We start from the raw sequence: 12,599 nt of genomic DNA, 5'->3' as shown, positions 1-12,599 counted from the left end.
ATATATTCTGGACACAAGTGCCTTTCAGATATAGATCTCTCTATTCATATATATGTATGAATATATATACGTATATATATGTGTGTATATATTTTTTAAAGCAAGGGGAATTGCTTCAGAGTGTAGAAATGAATTGCTTTCTACATTCTGAGAATGCAGAATGTACACTGAATGAATAAAGGAATAGATCCAGAATATACGAAACTAAAACATTGCAGTTATTATTATTATTATTACTATTATTTTCATCTCTGTTATTGTTATGCTTCGGCCTCTGTTTCCCCAGTAGCTGGGAGTACAGGCATGTGCCATCATGCCTGTTCTGTCCTCTACCTTTTATTATAATTATAACTTCAGAGACATTTGTTGTTAAACTAAAATGATGCATGAATTAGATATTAATACATTTATATTAATGTTTTCCTTTAGTGGTTGCATTCTGGGTTGTATAGGAGATTGTATTTTTTTTAAAGAAAATGCAGTTTAAAGTATGGAGAAATATTATTTATTTTTATGTGAAAAATTAACTCAAATTTTGTAACTTCAAAACAGCAAACACTTATTTTCTCACAATTTCTGCAAATTCAAGATCAACTTATGTTCCAGGTTATGCTAAATATATTTGCCAGGCTTGCAGTCATCCAATATACTAACCTGAAGCTTAGGGTCTATTTCCAAGATAGTTCACAAATCTGAGTATTGCCAGTTCTTCATATACACACATTTGAACACATCTCAAAAACACTCACATAGTTGTACATCCCATACACAAGCACTCATTACACTGAAGCACACACACTTTACTCACACTTCTTTCCCAGGGCCTATCACAACTTATCCAGAAAATGAAACCAGAACTCTGAGAGTAAGTTTTAAGTCTAAAATTTTCTTGCCCTTTCATTTTAATCGAACACTTATACTTTCAATTCTTTCTCAAAATTACTCCCAAGGCTGGGAGATAGCTCAGTTAGTAGAGTGAAGGCCCTGGGTTCGATCCCCAGCACTGCAAAAAAAAAAAAAAAAAAAGTTTACACCCAGAATTTGCCTGTTTATTTCTATTTTTTTGACCCTGCAGTTAAATAGACCATTATTGTTCACTTAGCTCCTAACATTATTTCCTGTTACCTATTTTTCTCTCTGTAATCTATTATGGATAAACAGTTCAACCATTACCAAAAAAAATTCAAATGAAACAACATATACATATAAATGAATTTAGTGGCTGTCTCTTAACTTTGGATTTTATTAAGAGAATGTCCTTAAAGAGTATTATGCTGGAAAGAATATGAAGTAAAGCATTATCTATTTGAGGTAGCAATTTAAATGATTCAAAATATATTTGGTAATTTTTGAATATATTTCAAGATGAAAAAGAGCAAATATGTCATTTGACTTTTAATTCCATTTCAGAATATATTCACATTTATACATAATTATAACACTGGGAAAACAGTTAATTGTGAAATAGTCACTCAAAAGAATATTTTACATTCACTTAAATATTTTAGAATAACGTTTACTAATATAGTCAATGTTGGTGGTAGGTTAATAATATGTAAAAACACTGGATCTACAGGTATAAATGGTTGAATTTATCAGAAATATAGTAATACCTCAATTAAAATGAACACAAAGATATGGTAATGTTTCAGTGATTCAATTATTTTAATTTTCTTATTGTTTCCTTATTATCTGTGCATGCCATTATGAGAATGTACAGAAGAAAAAAAAAACATTTTAAAAGGCAGTATTGTTTCTCTTTTTTATCTACCCTATGGCAAATAAATTTAAAGCAGCACTGGCAATCTCCAGGTCTATATTTTTATGGAATTTTTGTAAGCCTCCTAAATTCATATTTTAAGTTGCAAGTTTACAATATGAATTAATTAGATCACATACTCAACTTTCCAATGATTTCCAACTCACTCTGAGGATATAAAGCAAAACAAAGTCCAATTAAAAAGAAACAAAACAGTCCTAAAAATAGTGTAAGGCACTTCATGTCCTTGCCTCACTCACCCTGTGATCTAAACTGCTACTGCTCTCCACCACCCAAACCTCCATGTCACCACACTGACCTGGCTGTCCTGGATCACTCAACCTCAGGCAGCCTGCACTGTCTGCCACTCAGCTAGAATATTTTTTGCCCAGGTGATCATGTACTTATGCCCTCAGTTTCTTTATGTCTTAGAAAAATAAATCAGCCCAGGTCTTACAACATGTACCTCCATTTGCAGCCTTACTCACATTATAACTGAATGTGATTCATTTAGTATTTTCTATAGCTCTTCTGACATTGTAAGAACCTTTCTCCTCCCTCCTAAAATTTAAACTTGATGACAAGAGAAATTATTTCCATTTTGTTCACTATTTTTATCTCCATTTTACGGCATATATTAAAGGCTTAGTGAATATTTTTGAGGCAATAAAATATGGAGATATTTGAGATCGTTATCTTTTAAGTCAGAAAAATTAATTTTAGAATATTTTTATTTATTGAAAAGTACTTCAATCAACAGCCTGACAGCAACCTGAATAAAAGTTCAAAATAGATTCAGTTTGAATGATGGCATTGTTAGGGTGACATTCTTTTTCTTAAGCTAACCTCAAGATGTAATTGAGAAGAATAAATGGAAATAGTGAGTATATATGCCAGTCAAACCCCAATGCACATTCAAACCATTTATTTTATTATCATTTCATGTTTTATCATATAAAATGTTATAAGGACATAACATTGTCATAACTTTGTTTCCATGGACTCAGAGGAGCTGAGATTTATTATCTAGAATAAGGAGATGCTTCTAGAAATACCCAATGCAATGTGAGGAAAACAGGACTTGGCAGAAGAAGACTGACATACGGAATGAGGCCAACAGCAGCAGAGTCACTTCAAAGACGACTCTGAGTTGGCAGGGATCCTAGAGTTGTCCCCAACTGAAGGAAAGGGATGGGTCTGCATACTCCATGAAGAACAATCATTGGATGTGTGCTTGTGTGCTACTCCCGAAAATGAGGGGTATGCATTGACACAGGAAGGCCTGTTAGCCAGAGAAGTTACCAAAGATTGAGATATACATACACATGTGTACATGTGTGTGTGTGTATACATATATATATAATTTTTCAAGATCAAAAAATAGATATTGAATCTATCTGTCTATATGTATATATATTCAAGATTGCTAACATTATTCGCAACACTTTGCTATGTTAAAAACACTGAAAGTTTTCTTATATTTCTTCAGATTATAGTCCTACTATATAAATCACTGTTGAAATAAAAAAAAAAAAGAAATAAACATGTATTCAATTCTTTCCCCCTTTATTGGAGTGGGAATCTTCCAATACATCAGTGTAGCAGTTTTTTTTTTTTTTTTTTTTTACCTTTTCAGTATGTAAATATAACATATCATATTTGAAAGGCAGATTCCTATATATTATGATTTAGGTTTTTTCTTAGATAATATTAAATTTTAAATAGCATTTTTCTTGGTTTTGGTAATTTTCTTATATGGATAAAATTATAGATTATGTTTGGAGGAAAAATAAATATGCCGAATGGAAATTGCTTGGAATTATATTTGAAAAGTTCTAGCACTACAATGAGCATATCCAAGGATTCCACTCTCTTTTCTAAATATATTTCAAAAAAGGCCACAAGGTTTCCTTAGAGAAATGACTGACTCTAGTTTGGGGCAAAGAAATATGAGACTGTAGAATCTGGTATTGACAGAAAATGAGAATATTCTTATAAAATAAGCAGGACATGTCCCAAGAACATCAGACTCAGTCAAAAATTCTCACAATGTCCATAAATGGATCAATTTAAGGAACAAAATTAAGAATGTTGATTTCTGGTTTGTGCCCAGAAAATTAAAGACCTTAGAAATCAGTATTCTCATTACAAGGAGGAACTGCTGAACAAGCTGAAAGTAAATTTTTCTTGAAATCATTAGAGAACTGAGGTTGCAGGACAAACATACATTCCTATTTAAGACACACTGCATAGACGATCCATTTATACAAACACAAGATGGTGAAGCCATCAATTAGTCATAGCACATAAATGATCAAATTTATGAACTGATAAAGACTGAATGTGAATGAGCATGAGTGGGAAACTTCTGAGGGATAGTCTTCAATGTGAGCCAAGTATGTAGTATAAACCCACATTTTCTATGGCTTCAACGCTAGGATCATTTCCGGGTTTTTATGGTGAACTTACAAGAGATCCTCTGATGACTCTGAGGAGAGTGTCATGAGCAGTGAGGAAGAGAGGAATAAAGTTTGGTTCCAACAAGTGGATTTTACTCATGCAATGCACACTCAACATTCCTAATAATAGCACATCACAAATACATCAAAGATTCACTCCCTTGCTCACCTAGAGTCCAATCCCCATGGACTTACTCTATGCAACGTCTCTTAGCCAAGAAGTCAGTCAGCAAGACCGAGGGGATTCTTCTCAGCCGTAGCCTCTCTCAGCTCCTCGAATGTCTTTGGATGTCCTCGGGTGTGCGATAAGTCGGAGGCTGGATGGCAGTCATCACCACGGAAGACGTGGTCAGTTGTCTGGCTTCCGTGACAATGGTTGATCAGCAATCAGTGATGGAGTGGACAGCAGCCGGGGCAGTCAAGAGACAGAGTGACATGGAGTCCTCTCGTCACAGTGCTACTGACAGTTTGCTCCAAATGTCCAGGGGTTTAAGTAGTGATTTTCAGCCCAGTCATGCTCTGGTCTTCGTTGATAAAGACCAGAACACGACTATACTAGGAGCCACCACTCAAATCATAGATAAAGGTTCATATCGGCATTGTTCAGGAGAGTCATTCTGCCACACAGCAAGTCTGTCACCAGGCGCCTTTTATGATTTTAGTTTTACAAGTTCAGGCAAATACCAAATACAGCTACAAAACACACAACTGTAGCAATTCCTATTATTTCCTTGTCTCGTTACAGAGAGAAATGTGGACTCGTTCTGAAATATGACTAGACATTTCTTTGTGAATGTACTACCCTCCAGGAAGAAAGGCAACTGCACCTTCTCCACTTGGAGAAGGGGATTCCTCCCACATTACCATTCCTTAGAATCCATCTCGCCTTGCAGGAGGAGTAAAGCTCTACCTCTGGAATAGCACTTGTGATCAGTGCAACCCAAGCACAGGGTACTAAACAATTGAGAATTACATGTACTATTATGGAATACCTCATCCTTTAACTCAAAGTGCAATCGCTAGGCCTCCAGGATAATAGCAGTGGACTATGGCTTAACAATCATCGAGATACTCTCTTTGTGGAGGTGTACTTTTGGAATAAAGTCAAAACAGAAACATAAACAAGGAAGCCTGAAAGGGCAATATAGAAACATCCCATAATAATGGTAGATTTTCTTATTTCTGCTTAGTTTTTAACCTTATCATGTAACATCCCTATTTATTCTTGATACTTTTCTTTGTTTAGGTCTTCGATGAAGTGCTACAGAGAAGACTTTAAACCTATGCTACCGGAAACAGATAGAGTTTAAATATAGAGATGCAGATAAGTTAAAAATGGAGAAGTGCAGGCATTTGTATCATGTCGATGATAATCTAAGGCAAGCTAGAATAGCCTTATGAATTTTAGATATCAAAGCAAGAAATATTATCAGAAAGAAAGAGGAGCATCATATAGTGCAAGACAAAAGCTGATAAAACTTAAAAAAAGAAGTACAAAACATTATTATTACTAAAAAATTAAGTATTACTCTGTGATAGATCGAGAGGGCATAAAATCTGAAAGGACAGTTAATAACATAATCAATCAAATTAATGTAAATGCTATTCATATAATACTTCATCCAACAGCATCTAAATACATATCCCTTTCAAGCTCAGATGGAGTATTTACTAATATAAACCAAATGCTGGATCATAAAACATCTTTTCAGAAACATGAGATATATAAATTATAAAATATGTTCTTACACATGATAATCAGACTATACATTAATAATACAATAAGTGGAAAATCTTCAAATGTTCGCTATTAAAATATATCAAATTAGTACATTTTTTAAAAAACAAATTAAAAAAACAGAAGTACTTTAAATAAACATTAAAATATGATGCTTCAAAATCTGTGAGATGCAGCAAGTGTCTAGAAGAAATTTTGTTTCTATTCCCCTCCCCTTCCCTTCTCTTCTTTCCCCTTTGTCTCATCCAATAAACTTCTGTTTTTCCCCTCCTCATACTCTCTTTTGTTCCTTTAATTCTTTTTATTTGTCTAATCAGTCATACTTGATAGTAGAATGTATTTCGACATATCACGATCATATAGAGCGTATGCTCTCGTTCTTCTGGTTGTACATGGTGTAGAATCACATTGGTTGTGTGATCATATACACACAGGATAGCAATGCTTGATTCATTCCATCTTTTCTATTTCCATTCCCTTCCCTTCCCACAATTCCCCTTTTTCTAATCAAAAGTTCTTTTGTTCTTCCCTAACCCCTCCCCCTTGTTGTGAAATTAGCACCCACATATCAGAGGATACATTTGACCTTTGGTTTTTGGGATTGGCTTATTTTACTTAGCATGATATTCTTCAGTTCCATTAATTTACCAGCAAATGCCATAATTTCATCCTTTTTAATGGCTGAGTGATATTCCATTGTGTATATACACCACAATTTATTTATACATTCATCTGTTGAAGGGCACCTGGATTGGTACCATAGTTCAGCTATTGTTAATTGAGCTGCTATAAACATTGATATGGCTGCATCTCTGTAGAATGCTGATTTTAAGTCCTTTGGATATAAACTGAGGAGTGGGATAACTGAGTCAAATGGTGGTTCTATTCTGAGTTTACTGAGAAATCTCCACACTGCTTTTCAAAGTGGTGGCACCAATTTGCAGTCCCACCAGCAATGTATGAGCAAATCTTTTTTTCCCATATCCTCACCAAATTTTATTGTTGCTTGTATTCTTAATAATTCCCATTTTGACTTGAGTGAGATGATCTCAGTGTAATTTTAATTTGCATTTCTCTAATTGCTAGAGATGTTGAACATTTTTTCACATATTTGTTGACCATTAGTATTTCTTCTTTTGAGAATTGTCTATGCAGTTCCTTAGCTCCCTTTGTAACCTGCACAGTGAATGAGCAGTCCATCTTCTTCAGGTTGTGAGCCAACTGAGAAAAGAAAAGTCTAAGGAAATATCGAGAAATGAAGACAAAAGACACAAAAATAGTTTAGCAGTGGGTTCTTGGTGGGTGGTTCAGATCTGATGGTTCTGATCCCTAACAAAGGTAAAAAGTCTGCCTCCTTTTATTTTATAGGGAAACTCATCAAAGGGATTAAAAATGTGAGAAAAAGTTCTTTGAGACAAACAAAAAGCAAAGTGGAGCAGGAACAGACTAATATGAGCTTACCTACTTGTGCAATATCTTCTCAAGGCTCTGGGTAGCTGGCATTTCAAGGGTATTGAGTTCCTAAGCCAACATGGTGAAGGTTTGGGCCTACTTTTTGTTCTATTAGGCATAGGGTCTCTGGTCTAATTCCTAGGTCCTTGATCTGCTTTGAGTTGAGTTTTGTGCAGGATGAGAGACAGGAGTTTAATTTAATTTTGCTACATATGGATTTCCAGTTTTCTCAGAACCATTTGTTGAAGAGGTTACCTTTTTTTGATAAATGTTTTTGATGCCTTTGTCTAGTGTGAGATAACTGTATTTATGTGGGTTTGTCTCTGTATCTTTTATTTTATACCATTGATCTTCATGTCTGTTTGGATACAATATCATGATGTTTTTGTTTCTACAGCTCTGTACTAAAATTTAAGGTCTGGTATTGTGTGGTCTCCTGCTTTGCTTTTCTTGGTAAGTATTGCTTTGGCTATTCTGGACCTCTTGTTGTTCCAAATGAATTTCATGATTGCTTTTTCTATTTTTATGAGAAATGTCATCTCAATTTTAATAGGAATTTAATTAAATCTGCATAGCGTTTTTGATATAATAGCCATTTTAACAATGTTAGTTCTGCCTATCCAAGAGCATGGGATATCTTTCCATCTTCTGGAGGGAAATTTATAATGTTAATTTTATATATTTGAAAATAATAAAGATCTAATATTAAAAACTTAAAATTTTACTTTAAGAAATAAAGAAGGTAGAGCAAAATATACTTAGAAGAAGTGGGAGAAAATAAATTCAGAAGAGAAGAATTAAAGAGAAAGTAAAAACTGGAAAATAGATATATCAGCAAAAATAAAAGTTGATTACTTGAAATAATAAAATCTATTATGATGGTACAAAAGAAAAAGACAAAAATATGAAACATTATAATTAAAATAAGGTGATCACTACTGATACTGTGAATATTTTTAAAAGTAAGGAAAAACTAGTAGAGATCTATGCCCTAAATGCCTACAAATTGAATAATTTGGATGATATGGACCAATTCTTAGAAGAGAAAAATAAAGCTGAATTCATAGAATGAGCAATGAATAATTCGAATAAACTTATTTCTATTTATATCTATCAATTGAATCAGTAATTGTCTTTTAAAATTTAAACCAAACCCACATGGTTTCAAGGTACATCTATCAAACATTTAAAGAAAAAATGACACCAGTTCTTCACAATGTCTTTCAGAAAATTTCAGCTGAGTGAAGAAGTGGACCAAAATTACCCTAATTCCAAATCCAGATTGAGATATTATAAGAAATGTTTTAAAGCTACTGGTCAATATCTCTCTTGAACTTAGATGTAAAAACCCTTAGCTAAATTTATGTAAAACAGTTCATCTATGTACAATGAAACTTTTATATGATGATGAAATATGATTTTTTTATCGACATGAGGCTGATTAAACTAGAATAAATGTTGCTGGGATTATTGAACATCTACAAGGAAAAATCAAGCAAAGACACTGAAGTTTAAATACATGCTTTACATTGCTCACAAAAACTAATTCAAAACATATATCAGGTGTAAAAGTAAACTGCAGAATTATACAAACTCTCCAAGAAAACATAGATGACTTTGGTTTTGATGATGAGTTCAGATACAACACAAAATATAATTTGTAAATAATATCTTATGCATACTAGAAACTTGCTAGATAAATAGATTCCAGATACTTTTACCACCATAAAAGTAAATATGTGAGATGATAGATATGTTAATTTGTTTCACTAAAGTAATTATTTAACTTTATAAGTGTGGTTTTTGATCTTTTTTATTTGTTCATAATAATTATATATAACTTTAGGATTCATTTGACATACTTGTAAATGCATGGAATATAATTAGCTTCAATTAAGTCCCCAAGACTTACCATTACCCTCCCTCTCTCCCTCTCACTGTTCTCTTTCCTTTGCCCTACTGATCTTTCAATTTATATACCTTTTTTGATAAAATTAGTGTCTTGTGGATATACATATTAGATACATTGAGTTTATCAAAATCAAAAACTTCAGCAAAACATAGTCTCAAGAAAATAAAAATATAAGCCACAGACCAGTTGAAATATTTATAAGGCATACATAGTCTAAAGAACTTTAATTACAAAATACACAAAACTCCATGAAACTCAATAATAGAAAAAATATTTAAAATGTGATAAAATAAGTGCGGATACTTCATCATAGAAGATATGCATATAGTAAATAAGCATATGAATGGATGTGGAACATTGTTTGTCAAGAGAGAATAGTAAATTAAAGGCCAAGGATATTCCATTACTCTCCCCTATTGGAATAATACAAAAGATGATCGCAGATGCTGGCAAAGTCATGGAGCGACATGCACTTCCATTCCTTGCTCATGAGAAGGCAAAATATTAAAGCGGTTTTGTAAGAGATTTTGACAAATCTTACAAAATGGACACAAAGTAGGCAAGGCAAAGGGCCTAATGGGTAGAACACAGGGGATTTAGGAGATGAAACAGCTCTATGATACTTTAATGATAGATGACACTGTATATTTGCCAAAAGCCCATAGAACTTTACTATAAGAGGAGTAAGCCTCAATTAACATAGATTTGAAAAAAAAAATTATTAAAGTAGTTAAGGCATCTTCATGAAATGAAGCATGTTCCCCCAAAACAAACAAACAAACAAACAAACCAAAAAAAAACCACATGAAAGAACCTCATTGAAATGGGTGTGAAAATGAAGTGAATCCAAGAAACTAGAAATGAACAGTTTGTAAGACTGAAGGTTATTGGTTTACAGCAACTGCACTCTAGTTAAAACATCCTTTTCCAGAGGGGTAATATTCTGGTCATGCTGGGTATGTGCACTGGAGTTCTACAGTTCAATAGTGCTATGGTGGATGGCAGGAGCCAGGTTTCTGACTGCAGGAGTAGGGGGTTACAGTTGAGTGAGGCTGAATTAACTCATGTGGTAATGAATTACAGTTATAGATCAATGAGAAACAATGCTTAATATAGTTACCAATGATTACAGTGTAAATATACACACAAATAAAATCTTAGACACAACTGCTTTCTTTTGGTGCAAATGCTTAATTAGGCCCTTGGGAGTGCTTTCAGTTGACTTCTGTCACTTTGGCATATTCTTATCACTCTGTGTGAATGTGTGTGTGTGTGTGTGTGTGTGTGTGTGTGTGTGTGTGTGTGTGTATGTGTGTTTACTTTCTTATTTTGCGACCCACAAGATAATACAGGTTTGGTTTGAATATTTTGTCCTCAGTCGTAGAAACAGATTTTTTTCAAGGATTTTTATCTGTAGAATATCAGAAAATAAAGTTTTAATGGCATAGATATGCATGCATACATACCTATAATGTCACATATTTCACATGATGACATTTTGGTTAAGTGTAGACCAATATGGAATGGACCACATAATGACAGTGGCCCCCATAAAATTTTATTACCTAGTGATGTCTTAGCCATCTTTGTTTAATCACATTAAACAAAGTTTAATGTGTGATGTTTGCAAATCTACAAATCCTCCCAAAGATGCATTTCTCAGAACATAACATTGTTGGTAAGCAATGCATGAAGTTATGTATATGTACCTCCCACTTTTTTGTACTAGGGAGAGAAGATACGAATGTTCAAATGTTCTGTAAGGAAAAAGTTGCAAAGAGTTTATGCAGATATCTTTCTTTCAGGTGGGTGGAGCCTAAGTTCACAATCTTTGAATGTGGTTGCATCCCAAATGTATAACATAAAATGGAGGAAAAGGAGTAACTTAACAGTAGATAAACTTGACATTAGCCAGGTTAAAAACAGCAATATCAACATTGAAAAGCAATGTTGGCAGTATATACACTTAACATGTAATGACAATAGCACTTTATTTCTGTGATCTTCCTTTAGAAAAGAGAATGAGTAGAAAGTGTTTCATTCCAATTGTAAGGTAAACATCAAGTTAATCAGAACTGAAGGGTAGTCTACCAAATATCTCACTAGTACTGTAAAAACTTGTCAATGTCATTGAAAACAAGAAAGACTTGGAAATGATTATTACTTAAGCTGAAAAAACACAATGCAAAAGGTAAGGTGGTATCCTGAATGGGGAGCTAGAATAGAAAAATACAGTTTTTACACCATGTAAAAAGTAGAAATTTCTGAATAAATTATGAACTTCAGTTAATAATAATGTGTCAATATCAATTTAATATTAATTAATCAAAATAAATACACAAGCAAATATAGGATAATAATAAAGAAAACCTATTATACAACACATGGAAACTCGATATATTATCTTTTAATTTTTCTGTAACTCTAAAATACTTCTAAAATTTTTTTTTGGATTACAACAAAATAAGTATTGCATTATAACCCAAATATTCAACAAAATACCCATTGATCTATACTGATATAAGCAAATGTAAAGAAATAAATGGGAGAGAAATTGAAAATCTTTATCAGAAAGATCTGTAAATGTAGAAACTCTTCCTTAAGAGCTGCAATTTCTGTCCTCACCACATTTGAAAGAGGGCAGAATTCTGTGACTCAATTCCAAAATATAAAGATTGCACAGGGAAAAAATATAGATGTGACATTATTGTACAGAAACCAGATATGTACTACAGTAAAAACATAGCATCTGTATAGTACATTAAAAAAAAAAAAAGGAAAAAAAAAAAAAAAACCCTAACTTGATTGAAGGACATTCAGCAAATTTCTGACTAGTAGTGTTCTTCAAAATTAAAGTTAAGAAAAATAATCAAGGGATGGACTTCCACCCTCCCCTGGTGGCCTCCATCTTGGGACACTGCAACTGCCCCTCAGGTCCCTCTGCAGGTAGCATCCACCTGGGGTCACCAGACAGGACCTGAAGGCAGCCTCCCATCACAGCACCACTGGTCACAGTGCTGTACCTCCAAATAGGCTACCTAACACCACCACACAGCCTGCCTTTTCTTCCCCATCTCTGAAAACAGTTGCCTCCATCTTGGGACACTTTTGCCACCATCTTTGGTTACTTCTGCTCCTGCCATTGCCATCTTTAGTTGGGACAACTACCATCTTGACACAGGTCAAGGCCTTTAAGCCAATTATTCAGGTACCTATAGTCTTCCAATTCCCCCCAACAGCTACCAACCCAGCCCCACACTTGCAGCTATGCTGGCTCAC

This window comes from Sciurus vulgaris, assembly GCF_902686455.1.
Source record: "Sciurus vulgaris genome assembly, chromosome: 6".
In the NCBI taxonomy this organism is placed as follows: Eukaryota; Metazoa; Chordata; class Mammalia; order Rodentia; family Sciuridae; genus Sciurus; species Sciurus vulgaris.
The sequence above is the reverse complement of the archived record's forward strand: the minus strand, read 5'-3'. Positions refer to the sequence as shown.